The 12,866-nt window shown below is 36.2% G+C and overlaps 2 protein-coding genes across 4 annotated transcripts in view; one reads left to right on the top strand and one right to left on the bottom strand.

Moving 5' to 3' along the window:
• pasha (partner of drosha) overlaps nt 1–12,866 on the bottom strand; it is a 193,222-nt gene that overhangs the window by 36,220 nt on the left and 144,136 nt on the right. The gene's annotated exons all lie outside the window — the stretch shown is intronic.
• LOC136853724 (neuropeptide CCHamide-1 receptor-like) overlaps nt 1–12,866 on the top strand; it is a 104,584-nt gene that overhangs the window by 1,106 nt on the left and 90,612 nt on the right. The gene's annotated exons all lie outside the window — the stretch shown is intronic.

Here is a 12,866-nt window from a genome sequence, read left to right as displayed (position 1 = left end):
TTTTGTACAGCGCATAATGTTGTATGAAACTCTCAGCCGCGGCCATGAAACTTTCAACCACGGGCCTGTGTTGTTGGCACCCGTAGCGGTGCCAGACGCACGATCATGGCTAACTTTAACCTTAAACAAAATAAAAAAAACTAATGAGCCTAGAGGGCTGCAATTTGATATGTTTGATGATTGGAGGGTGGATGATCAACATACCAATTTGCAGCCCTCTAGCCTAAGTAGTTTTTGAGATCTGAGGGCGGACAGACAAATAGCAGCCATCTCCATATTTTTTTTTTTTTTTACAGAAAACTAAAAAAAAAAAAAAAAAAAAGTGTCAAAGGGCATGGGAGGTCGAGAGGCACAGGCCAATCAACATCAAAGCGAACGGGAATCGGCAATGAATTAAATCCAGCAAACTTTCTCCCCAGAACCAGGTTTCAGTCGAACACCTATTCGCTTTCTCTCGCTTTCCTTTATTTCCCATCGTCGATTTCCCCCTGAAAGGTAAAGCACTAATTACTCTTGAAGTGGATGCTTTAATTTCCTCGTTTCAAATTATTATTGTTCTTTTTTGTCCGTCTAGTTTCCGGTGGCAATTATACTCATTAATTATCAAAGCTTACTGTAATGTTTCTGAAGAGCGTGACTTGCGATATATTGACAAATCATAAATACATACTTTTATACACAGTCACACTATATATATATATATATATATATATATATATATATATATATATATATATATATATATATATATATATATAATATATATGTATATAAATATAAATATATATATTATATATATATTTTTTTATATACATGTAAATATATATATATATATATATATATATATATATATATATATATATATATATATATATATATGTGTGTGTGTGTGTGTGTGTGTGTGCACGTACAGTGCATTCACGTACATAACCTGAGTTCGCCTGACCCAAAGAAAAAAAAAAGTTAACCTCCATGAATATGGAAATTCAAATTTGCAACATCAGCACTGCAATTAACAGGTTTTCGGAAACCTATTACTCTCCGATAATAACAGCTGGCAGATATACCGTCGAAATCGGCTACACTGCTATAATTTCAGCGCATTTCCTGCTTTTATTAGTTTTCTGTAAAAGCAAACTATTGTGCCGGCTTTGTCTGTCCGTCCGCGCTTTTTTCTGTCCGCCCTCAGATCTTAAAAACTGCTGAGGCTGGAGGGCTGCAAATCGGTATGTTAATCATCCACCCTCCAGTCATCAAACATACCAAATTGCAGCCCTCTAGCCTCTGTAGTTTTTATTTTATTTAAGGTTAAAGTCAGCCACAATCGTGCTTCTGACAACGAGATAGGATAGGCCACCACCGGGTCGTGGTTAAAGTTTCATGGGACGCGGCTCATACACCATTATACCGAGACCACCGAAAGATAGATATATTTTCGATGGCCTTGATTACACGCCGTAGCGGCTGTACAGAAAACTCGATTGCGCCGAGGAAACTTCGGCGCATTTATTACTTGTTTGTCTTAATAACTACATGGAACTGCTCGAACAAGTTAAGGTCGTCAAAATAAGACTGACAGGTGATCATAACTTATAATTTTTTCAGTTACCATACTTCAGAACACACAAGAATTGAAATGGAATGGAATATAGAGTTTAGGCCAGAGGCCAAGCACTGGGACCTATGAGGTCATTCAGCGCTGGAAAGGAAATTGAGAGCAAGGGGCTTGAAAGGTGTAACAGGAGGAAAACTACGCAGTTGCACTATGAAATGATAGTTAGGAGAGAGTGGATAGCAAGATGGAAGAAATATAATATGAACGGAGGTACAGTAAAAGAAGCGAAAGGGGTTGCAGCTAGAGGCCGAAGGCACGCTGCAAAGAACCTTTAGTAATGCCTACAGTGCATCGCGTGAGGCGCACTGACGGCACTAGGATTCAAATATGATGGTAAAAAATTGTGTATTCCATTACCCTAACTCGCCTACATCGATCAAAAGCATTTAGTGCAGGAGTTACAATCCCTAAATGAAGCCGAATTCCTGTAGGATTTAGGAACTGTATTTAAATGACTAAGAATCGGGAATGAAAAAAAGGAATGTTATTTTTAATGCATATTGATTTATAGATTTACATTGACCAGACATTCCTCCAACGTGAATTTCAAGATCAGTCTGTTGTCTGGCAATTCTCTGATATAAATAGGAACAGATATAACTGGAATCATCATCATATCAATACTAGCAGATTCCCGATTCATGGTGACGACACTTACTGGAATCGGAATATAAAGTTTAGGGCAATGCACAATCGCTGGGATCTGTGCGGTCATTCAGCGCTCAAAATTCTGTTGAAACTATTGTTAGGAGAGGGTGGAGAGTCAGACGGAAGAAAGATAATATGAACGGAGGTACAGTAAAAGGAACGAAAGGGGTTGCACAGCTAGGGGCCTAAAGAAGGCACGCTGCGAAGAACCTTCGGTAATGCCTACAGTGAACCGCGTGAGGCGCATTGAAGGCACTACACGCCTACGGAGCGTCATCTACAGGAGATTCTCTGATCACGGGGTATCTACCTTAAGCGTTATTATACAGTAAGAAGCGGTGAGCCAGCTGGCCCCGGGCTGGACGACGGAGCGCGTAAACTCTTTATACGGATAATCTTACAGATTTAGTTAATTATTGTAGATTCAGATTCTCTCTCTTAACTCCCATTTCGCAAACCGAAGTATATCGAATCAAAATCCTCCCAAAATATTTCCAATTAGCTGCGTTTCACTTCATGTTCGTGCCCGCCAGGGCATCAAAGGGAGCCCGAAAAACGCGAAAAACTTTCGGCTGTGAGAGAGAGAGAGAGAGAGAGAGAGAGAGAGAGAGAGAGAGAGATGGGCGCTGGGACTAAACAGTTTTATAAAAGAAAGAAAAAGAAAGAAAAAGTTGAAAGGAGAGAGAGAGAGAGAGAGAGAGAGAGAGAGAGAGAGAGAGAGATGGGCGCTTGGACTAAACAGTTTTGTAAAACAAAGAAAAAAGAAAGAAAAAGTTGAAAAGAGAAGAGAGAGAGAGAGAGAGAGAGAGAGAGAGAGAGAGAGGGACTAAATAGTTTTATAAAACAAAGAAAAAAGAAAGAAAAAAAGTTGAAAGAAAAAGAGAGAGAGAGAGAGAGAGAGAGAGAGAGAGAGAGAGAGAGAGAGAGAGGCGCAGGGACGAAACAGTGTGTTATAAAAGAGAAGAGTAAAAAGAAAAAGGAGAAAAGAACAGAAAAAGTGAAAAAAGAAGAGAGAATAAGAAGGGAAAAGAAAAAATAAGAGAAAAAGAAGAGATAAAGAGATAAAAATAAGAAAAAAGGAAAAAGAGAAAAAGAAGAGAAAGAGAAGAGAATACGAAAAGAAAAAACGAAAAGGGGAAAAAGAAGAAATACAAAGAAGAGAGAAGAAAAAAGAGAAAAAGGAGAGGAAAAAGAAGAGAAGAAAAACGAAGAGAAAGAAAGAGAAAAATAAGAGAAAAAGAAATAAAAAGAAGAGAAAAGGGCATTAGGATGAAAAAACTGTTCCCGGAAAACAGAGAAAAAAAAAAAGACAGAATCCAGCGTTGGATTTGAAAGTATTTATCGGAACGCCGAAAAAAAAAAACTTTCGTCCCGGCGGCGGTACTAAACGACTTCAAATGCATTTTAGTCGGGGAATAAATGGACTTCGTATTTTTAGTCTTCTTTTACAGAAAACTATTGTGCCGGCTTTGTCTGTTCGTCCGCACTTTTTCTGTCAGCACTTTTTTCCGTCCGCCCTCAGATCTTAAAAACTACTGAGGCTAGAGGGCTGCAAATTGTGATGTTGATCACCCACCCTCCAATCATCAAACATACCAAATCGCAGCCCTCTAGCCTCAGTAGTTTCTATTTCATTTAAGGTTAAATTCAGCCGTAATCGTGCGTCTGGCAAACGATACAGAACAGGCCACCACGGGGCATTGGTTAAAGTTTCATGGGCCGCAGCTCATACAGCAATATACCGAGACCAACGAAAGAGATCTATCTTCGGTGGCCTTGATTATACGCTGTACAGAAAACTCGATTGCGCCGGACAAACTTCGGCGCAATTTTTTACTTGTTTACTTTTTTTTCCAAACTCCAGAAGTTTTTTTTTTTTTTGCGTCGAGTTATCTGGCGAGTGTTTACAAATTTGTCGATACAGAGCAGTGGTTCTCAACCACACAATCTAAATAAAAAAAAAACTAGACTTTATTTTAGGGAGTAAATGAACTCTGCAAATTATGCATAAAATAGCAGAGTTGCAGATGGTAACGGAGGGAAGGATAATAACTTAGCACATCAAAGAGTTATTTGCTGACAGTTCACCCCCTTGCACTTTGTTGCACCCCTTGCACATGTCCATTTCAGGAGTCAGTGATTTCAATTTGCAGTGCATGGCTTCTATTAGTTTTTTTTCTTGAAAAACAAGTTACAGTATCTGCATGATAACATACAGATACAGGCACAAGCAAGTGAATACATACATGCACGTGTGTATGTATATGTACATATACATAAATATAAATATATTATACATAAATATATTATATATATATATATATATATATATATATATATATATATATATATATATATATATATATATATATATATATATATATCTATATATACAGTGCTGGGGTATTTAGAATACTCTACTGTAGTGTGAATGCAATAAATGATAGGTAAAAGCTGCGCAGAAGTTTCTTCGGCGCAAACGAGTTTTCTGTAAAGCGTGTAATGCTGTATTAAACTCTCAGCCGCGGCCCATGAAACTTTCAACCACAGCCTGGTGGTGGCCTGTGTTGTTGGCACCTACAGCTCTGCCAGACGCAAGATCATGGCTAACTTTAACCTTAAATAAAATAAAAACTACTGAGGCTAGAGGGCTGCAATTTGGTGTGTTTGATGATTGGAGGGTGGATGATCAGCATACCAATTTGCAGCCCTCTAGCCTCAGTAGTTTTTTAAGATCTGAGGGCGGACAGAAAAAGTGCGGACGGACAGACAAATAGCCATCTAAATAGTTTTCTTTTATAGAAAACTAAAAAGGAAAAAATGATAAAAATATATAACATGAACCAACTCCGGTAGATAGCCCTGACTTTCTTAATAAAATTTGGGAGTTTATATATCAGGAAATGAGGAAAGGAAAAAGCCTACAACTACTTGAGGAGGGAAGGGAAGGGAAGGAATAACTAGCAAATAGAGGAAAAGGGGGAATGACGACATGAAAAGAGCAAACACTTGAGAAAAAATAATTTTGCCTTAACCAAGAAGCGCCAGGAGGAATTCAGTTACCCAGGCTCCAGAGAGAGAGAGAGAGAGAGAGAGGACAAATTCTAAAGAGAGAAAGCACACACAGAGAGAGAGAGAGAGAGAGAGGACAAATTCTAAACTTACAAACCAGAGAGAGAGAGAGAGAGAGAGAAAGGACAAATTCTAAACTTGCAAACCACAGAGAGAGAGAGAGAGAGAGAGAGAGAGAGAGAGAGAGAGAGGACACATTCTAAACTTACAAACCAGAGAGAGAGAGAGAGAGAGAGAGAGAGAGACTAGAGAGAGAGAAAGGACACATTCTAAACTTACAAACCAGAGAGAGAGAGAGAGAGAGAGAGAGAGAGGACTAATTCTAAACTTGCAAAGAGAGAGAGAGAGAGAGAGAGGGCAAATTCTGAACTCACAAAGCGCAGAGAGAGAGAGAGAGAGAGAGAGGCAGAGAGTTCTAAACTCAGAAGCAGAGAGAGAGAGAGAGAAAAAGGATCCCTTTGCAAGAATACTTATTATAGACCGGTTTCCATGGTCACAACAAACAAAAGAGAGAGAGAGAGAGAGAGAGACAGAGAAAGGCTCCCTTTACGAGAACACTTATTACATACCGGTTTCCCTGGCATTGTGACCTTTTTCCCCTACGTATTCCATAACAGCTATACTGTAAGTAGCAATAAATACAAACACAAATAATGATAATAATATAAACGAATGCCCCTTATCTGATGTCCAATTTTCTGCGCGATATAATTCCCATCATCCTTTGTTCTCAGTCAGAAGAATCTGAAATAACAATGGCAAATCACCTGTTCTGCAACTAAGGTGTAGAGTCTATGATAAGGATGATACAATTATATTAAAGCCTCACAGTTGCACTATGAAACAACTGTTGTTGGAGGATGGAAAGTAAGATGGAAGAAAGGGAATATGAACGGAGGCACATTAAAAGGAATGACAGGAGAATCTTAGGTGAGTGTGCGTGTTTGGCAGTTTGTTGTTAATCTAACGCGTGGAAGTGTTTTATAATCATAATGTTAAGTCGCAAATGGCCTTTTTAAAACGAAATCACAACGAAATCACAATTCCTTGGAATGACTCACAACCAAGGGGAATTATATATATATATATATATATATATATATATATATATATATATATATATATATATATATATATATATATATATATATATATATATATATATATATATATATATATATATATATATTAAATAAAACTTTTTATTAAATAAAACTTTTATTGGATAAATATATCCGCTAGATACCAACCAGTTTCAATGAGGTCCTGTCAGTAATATAATTGATTATAGATATAAATATCAAAAATATCAAATACATAAATTATATATATATATATATATATATATATATATATATATATATATATATATATATATATATATATATATAATGCAATAACACTAAAACCTGCCAAATTCAAGTGACAATATTTACGTAACATGTTTAAGTGGGCTGCTTTTGCAGCCAGAATAAATCACCAAAAGGACTAATACGTCAAATATATATATAAACATTCGAAAGGAAATCATATCTGAAAGCACATACCCACCTATATCCCAATCACACCAAAAGCGTAATTTCCCCAAGTTATAATTTCTCCCCTTTCCTCTCTCTCTCTCATTTTGCGTCTGTGAACACAAAATATATGAACAAAAGGCGAACCCACTGACACATCGGCGGAATACATCCCAATTTACCTGCTGATATCAGCAGGCAAATTTCTTTAAGGCATCGTTTTCGGGACTCTGCTTTCGTTTCGTTCCTCGCTGGCGTGAATGTCACTAGGCTGGAAATGGCATAACGCGGTGCGTTCAAAGGTCTTGGAGTTGATGTTCGCGATGCGTATTCAAACGCCTGTCTGTGTGACCTTGGATGTTATGTTTATGTGTATATATTAAATAAAAGGCATTAGATGCTAAGTAAAGGGAGTCAAGGACAACAAGTCGAAAGGCCTAGCATGTTCGTCATGTTCCATATTTTCGTGATTCGGTTGTACATATGTATATATATGCATACGTATACATATAGTTTATATAAACATACATAAATATATATATATATATATATATATATATATATATATATATAGAGAGAGAGAGAGAGAGAGAGAGAGAGAGAGAGAGAGAGAGAGAGAGAGGATATACATCCATTTCACTTTTATGCATCGTCAAAACAAGACGCCATTCCAACTCTTTGACATTATGTTTCTTTTGAGGAATTTTTTTTTTACCAAAATGAGATTCTCTCTCTCTCTCTCCTCTTTTTTTTTTTATCTAATTTCTTCTTCCTCATGCTGAGGGATCAAGAAAATTCTTCCAGCCTCGCTTTGAAGCTCCCCGGCTGAAAGGGAAAGATCCGGACATTTCATACTTCGTTGAATTGCCTTTGAAAACATTCCTGAAATGAGCAACGCGCCGTAATACCCGTATAGTATAGATTTCCTGTAACGATTCCTTTGCTAATATGCATTTTTGAATGCTGGCATGTATATGTGTGTGTGTGTGTGTACATATGAGAGAGAGAGAGAGAGAGAGAGAGAGAGAGAGAGAGAGAGAGAGAGAGAGAGAGAGAGAGATCATATATATATATATATATATATATATATATATATATATATATATATATATATATATATATATATATATATATATATATTGTTATTTTTCCTGTAACAATTCCTTTGCTAATATGCATTTTTGAACGTGTGTATATGAAAGAAAGAGAGAGAGAGAGAGAGAGAGAGAGAGAGAGAGAGAGAGAGAGATATTTATATATAATTTCCTGTAATATATTATATTTGCTAACATGCGTATTTGATATGCATTTTTGAACGTGTGTATATGAAAGAGAGAGAGAGAGAGAGAGAGAGAGAGAGAGAGAGAGAGAGAGAGAGAGAGAGAGAGAGAGAGAGAGATATTTATATATAATTTCCTGTAAGATTCCTTTGAGAGAGAGAGAGAGAGAGAGAGAGAGAGAGAGAGAGAGAGAGAGAGAGAGAGAGAGAGAGAGAGAGAGACCATCATATATATTTTTTTCTGTAACGGTTCCTCATCCTAATATGCATTTTTGTAAGTGTGCATGCGTGTGTCTATGAGAGAGAGAGAGAGAGAGAGAGAGAGAGAGAGAGAGAACGTCTCCTTTGAGCCAGAGTACACGGAAAAATATATGCAACTTTACGGAGAACAATGTTCTCATTTCAACTCTTAAAAACCTACAGCAAAAAAAAAAAAAAGAATATCATCCACCTACGCATATGCATATTTTTTTTTCAGTATATAGCAAAAATTTATTCATGTTGAACGTATGGGGTTTTCCTTTCTCTCTGCCTTACAAAATACACACACACACACGCACACACACACACACACACACACACATATATATATATATATATATATATATATATATATATATATATATATATATATAATGTTCTCTTTCATTTGTAGTTTACTTTCATTTAATTCCGCCATTTATTCTCCCTTGCTTCCTCCCAGTAATGATAGAAAACAACCCCCATTCATTTTTTTAAAACTGCGTGGGAGTCGACCACTTCCAATATACAAAAAAGAAAAAAGGTTAAAAAAAGAATTCCCTTGTATATTTCGACCGAGGTCATTTGCATACGATCCGATCCTATTCTTACTTTGTATCGTTCCTGAAAATCCTCTCTGGGGGTTTTATTCAAGAGAATCAATTACCTTATAATAGGGGAGGGCGCTTCTTTTCAACTCATCGTATGTCTCGATGGGGTTTTTAGATCGAATTAGAAGTCCGCTTTGAATCTTTATATTACAAAAGTAATATCTTCATGTAACAGAGGGCTACAATATTCAGCCGATTTGGAATACAAAAGGCTGACCTATGTAATATAAATAGGCAGTTATAATAGCTACACTTTTGCTATAAAGATGGCTTCGATAGCTACTTACAAAATAAAATAAAGGCGATCATTATTACTTATAAAGGCATAAAAAACTACGATGACTCTAAACTTTTAGATGTGAAGATTTTGCTGTACTTGAATACGAGACTTAATGATTATTACATACATTTTAAAAGCTAATCCGACATAATCTTAAGATTCATTTAAAATCAACGCCTCAGATATTTGTAATTGCCCGGGTCGCAAATTCCTGAGATGTATGCTAGTATTACACCACCCCACGTTTTTTTGCCATGCTACTTAAGTTAGATTAAGTTAGATTAGGTTGATTGGATAATTTGGGTGTGGGGTGTCCAACTCATAATGGCGGCCCGCTTTTTTTTCAGGGAAAGGTCCGGTACTGTTCTTGAGATGTATGGAAAGGTCATACTGAGATTATTCTCAAGAAAATTTTATGGTTAGTTTTCAAGATATGGCGTCCCGCTTTTTTCGGGGAAAGGTCCCGACACTCGGCTACATCTCGGGAAAATGCTTCCCGGGCCGCATGACTTTTCATTAGCGTCCCCCATATTTAATGACACTCTCCGTCAAGGCCAAAACGAATGATTGCCGTCGTTCCCTTGTGTGTTCGAATTTCGGCCTAATTACTCTCATATGAGATGCAAAGTGAATGATGTTGATAACTGCAGTTATGTTCTCCGCGTCATGAAGGCAATATCAATTAGGGACGCTTTACGCTACGCTTTATTATTTTATTTTAGACCGTGACAGGGGTCCGGTGAATGATATATCAAGTAAAAAATGCGCAGGAGTTTCTTCGGCGCAATCGAGTTTTCTGTACAGCGTGTAATGCCGTATGATACTCTCAGCCGGGTTTGGTGGCCTGCGTTGTTGCGGTGCCAGATGCATGATTATGGCTAACTTGAGCGTTTGGTGGCCTGCGTTGTTGCGGTGCCAGAGGCACGATTATGGCTAACTTTAACCTTAAATAAAAGATAAATTACCGAGGCTAGAGGGCTGCAATTTGGTATGTTTGATGACTGTAGGGTGGATGATCAACATACCAATTTGCAGCCCTCTAGCCTCAGTAGTTTTTAAGATCTGAGGGCGGACAGAAAAAGTGTGGACGGTTAGACAAAGCCGGCACAATAGTTTTCTTTTACGGAAAACTAAAAATGAGAACTTGGCAAGCATTTTCTCAAGGTCGCGGACCTCAGCTATTGTTCTCTAAATGACATATAATAAACAATATGAAACTTAAATGTATTTTTTCCTAGTTTATATTCCTTTCCTTGAAACCTATGGAATTCAAAATTCTGAGCAAGAGCCCGTGAATAGAAAGATCAGTTAACCCTCTCAATTATTCTCTTCTTATCGTGAATTTCACAACCAAATAAGTTTCATTTGGAAACTATAAAACTTGATCACAAGGCATATAGTACAGAATTGCAATTCATTCAATTCGTCACTGTTTTGACGAACTGGTGAATCCCCCTTTTTTTTTAAGTTTTCGAGTTTTCCAGCCAAATTGTCTCAGTTTTTGATACTCTAAAACATATCAGAATTTCAGCTGTCTGCGTTGTCACATTTTCCTACCAGATTTCCTCAGAGGATGAGTTCACTAGAGTCTCTGAATAATATCAAAATCTTTGAAGACTATTTTCTCATAATGGGGAAAAAATGGCTTACGCCATTTCGTCAAACTAGGGACGAATTAATATATATATATATTGTAGGCACTAGCGGATCCAGGGTAGGGGGTACCTGGACACGTACCCACCCCCCATGAAAAATAATGACAACATAATAATATTGAAGATTTAGATGATAATAACATAAATGAGAAATATAAAAATGGGATAAAATAAAAATCTATTATAGAAATAAAATTGAGAGAGTGATAAATATATATATATATATATATATATATATATATATATATATATATATATATATATATATATATATATATATATATATATATATATATATATATATATATATATATATATATACGAAAAATTGGTGCCACTCCCCACAAAATTTTTATGGATCTGCTAGTGACTGTATGCTAATGAACATATGCCTAGTCATTTAGGCTATGTACGATATATCAGAGAGAAAGAGACTGAAGAAGTGAGTACTCCTTCACTTCAGCTGCAAAAGACCACGAGGTCTTTCATTTGAGCAGCATTGCTGTAAATAACGAACAGCACGGCCCAGGACTTGCAAAAGATGTAAAAACAGCTTACAGAGCAGTAATGAATTCATAAGCAGTTTAAAGACTTTTGTCCTCGTAGTGAATAACAACTCGGAGAGTGCTTAGAATATTGATTTTCTGAAAATCTGAGAGAGAGAGAGAGAGAGAGAGAGAGAGAGAGAGAGAGAGAGAGAGAGAATGCAGCAGCGTTGCCGTAAGCCTCCAAGTTTCTAAGTTAAACTTTCAGGTGATTTCTCATAATTTTGCTTATTAGTTTTGTCAGCAAATAGTTTTAATCGTACCTTCATTTGTCCTTTAATTTTTTCCGTGAATTCGCTTTATTTTGTGAGAGCTTGTTATTCAAGTGAATGACAGTTCCTAAAGGATGCATGGCGAATAATAATAATAATAATAATAATAATAATAATAATAATAATAATAATAATAATAATAATAATAATAATAATAATAATGAGAATTAAAAGCCACAGTAGTGTTAAAAATATTTATGTACTTGCTTCAACAACAACAACAACAACAATAATAATAATAATAAAACAAAATCTCAAATGTCCCTAGGACACTTGACATTCCAACTACACGTTATTGAAAAGCAGATTGTAAGACAAATACAGAAGACTCTACATGAATCAAACGCCGCGTAAAAACCTTTAATTTTCAATAATAATAATAATAATAATAATAATAATAATAATAATAATAATAATAATAATAATAATAATAATAATAACAATAATAATAATAATACGTTTCCCATCATGCCTGAAAGGACCTTTACTGAGAAATCTGTGATTATGACTGCGTGTGGAAACAAATTAAGAAATGGGATTCTCCATCATTATTGGATTACCTTGCGAGAATATACTGATTGCGAGAGAGAGAGAGAGAGAGAGAGAGAGAGAGAGAGAGAGAGAGAGATCTTCAATAACCATGATGTGGATGTCAAAACTCCAAAGGCCCCATCACGTCACTGCGTTGCAAATGACAAAAACAAAAAAATCTGATAAAAGGCAAATTTAGAAACTGATTGTTTCAATTGATATACTTTGAGCTCAGTTCTAGCTCCCTTTGGGTTACCAGGTATCCGTAGGCGGCCCAGTAGTTTAGCTATTTATCTATTTATTAATGTATCTGTTTTTATTTTGATTTGCTGTGATGCTGTGCGTGAAAGAATTGTTGTCGATGACGAAACGATTTTGTCAAAGAATTCATCGCCGTCCCCCTTTCTCTCTCTCTCTCTCTCTCTCTCTCTCTCTCTCTCTCTCTCTCTGAGATTCAAGAAGTCATAAAAAAATTCCCTTTTTTAAGCAACACGACTTATAAAGAAAGGTTTGAAAAAATGTCTAAAAGGCAAAAAAAAAAAAAAAAATCCATTTTTTAGCAACACAATTTATAGACAAGCTTAAAAAAATTTATATGGTA

This window comes from Macrobrachium rosenbergii, chromosome 27, assembly GCF_040412425.1.
Source record: "Macrobrachium rosenbergii isolate ZJJX-2024 chromosome 27, ASM4041242v1, whole genome shotgun sequence".
Taxonomy (NCBI): Eukaryota; Metazoa; Arthropoda; class Malacostraca; order Decapoda; family Palaemonidae; genus Macrobrachium; species Macrobrachium rosenbergii.
Note: the sequence above shows the minus strand (reverse complement) of the source record. Positions and strands in the feature narration are given on the sequence as shown.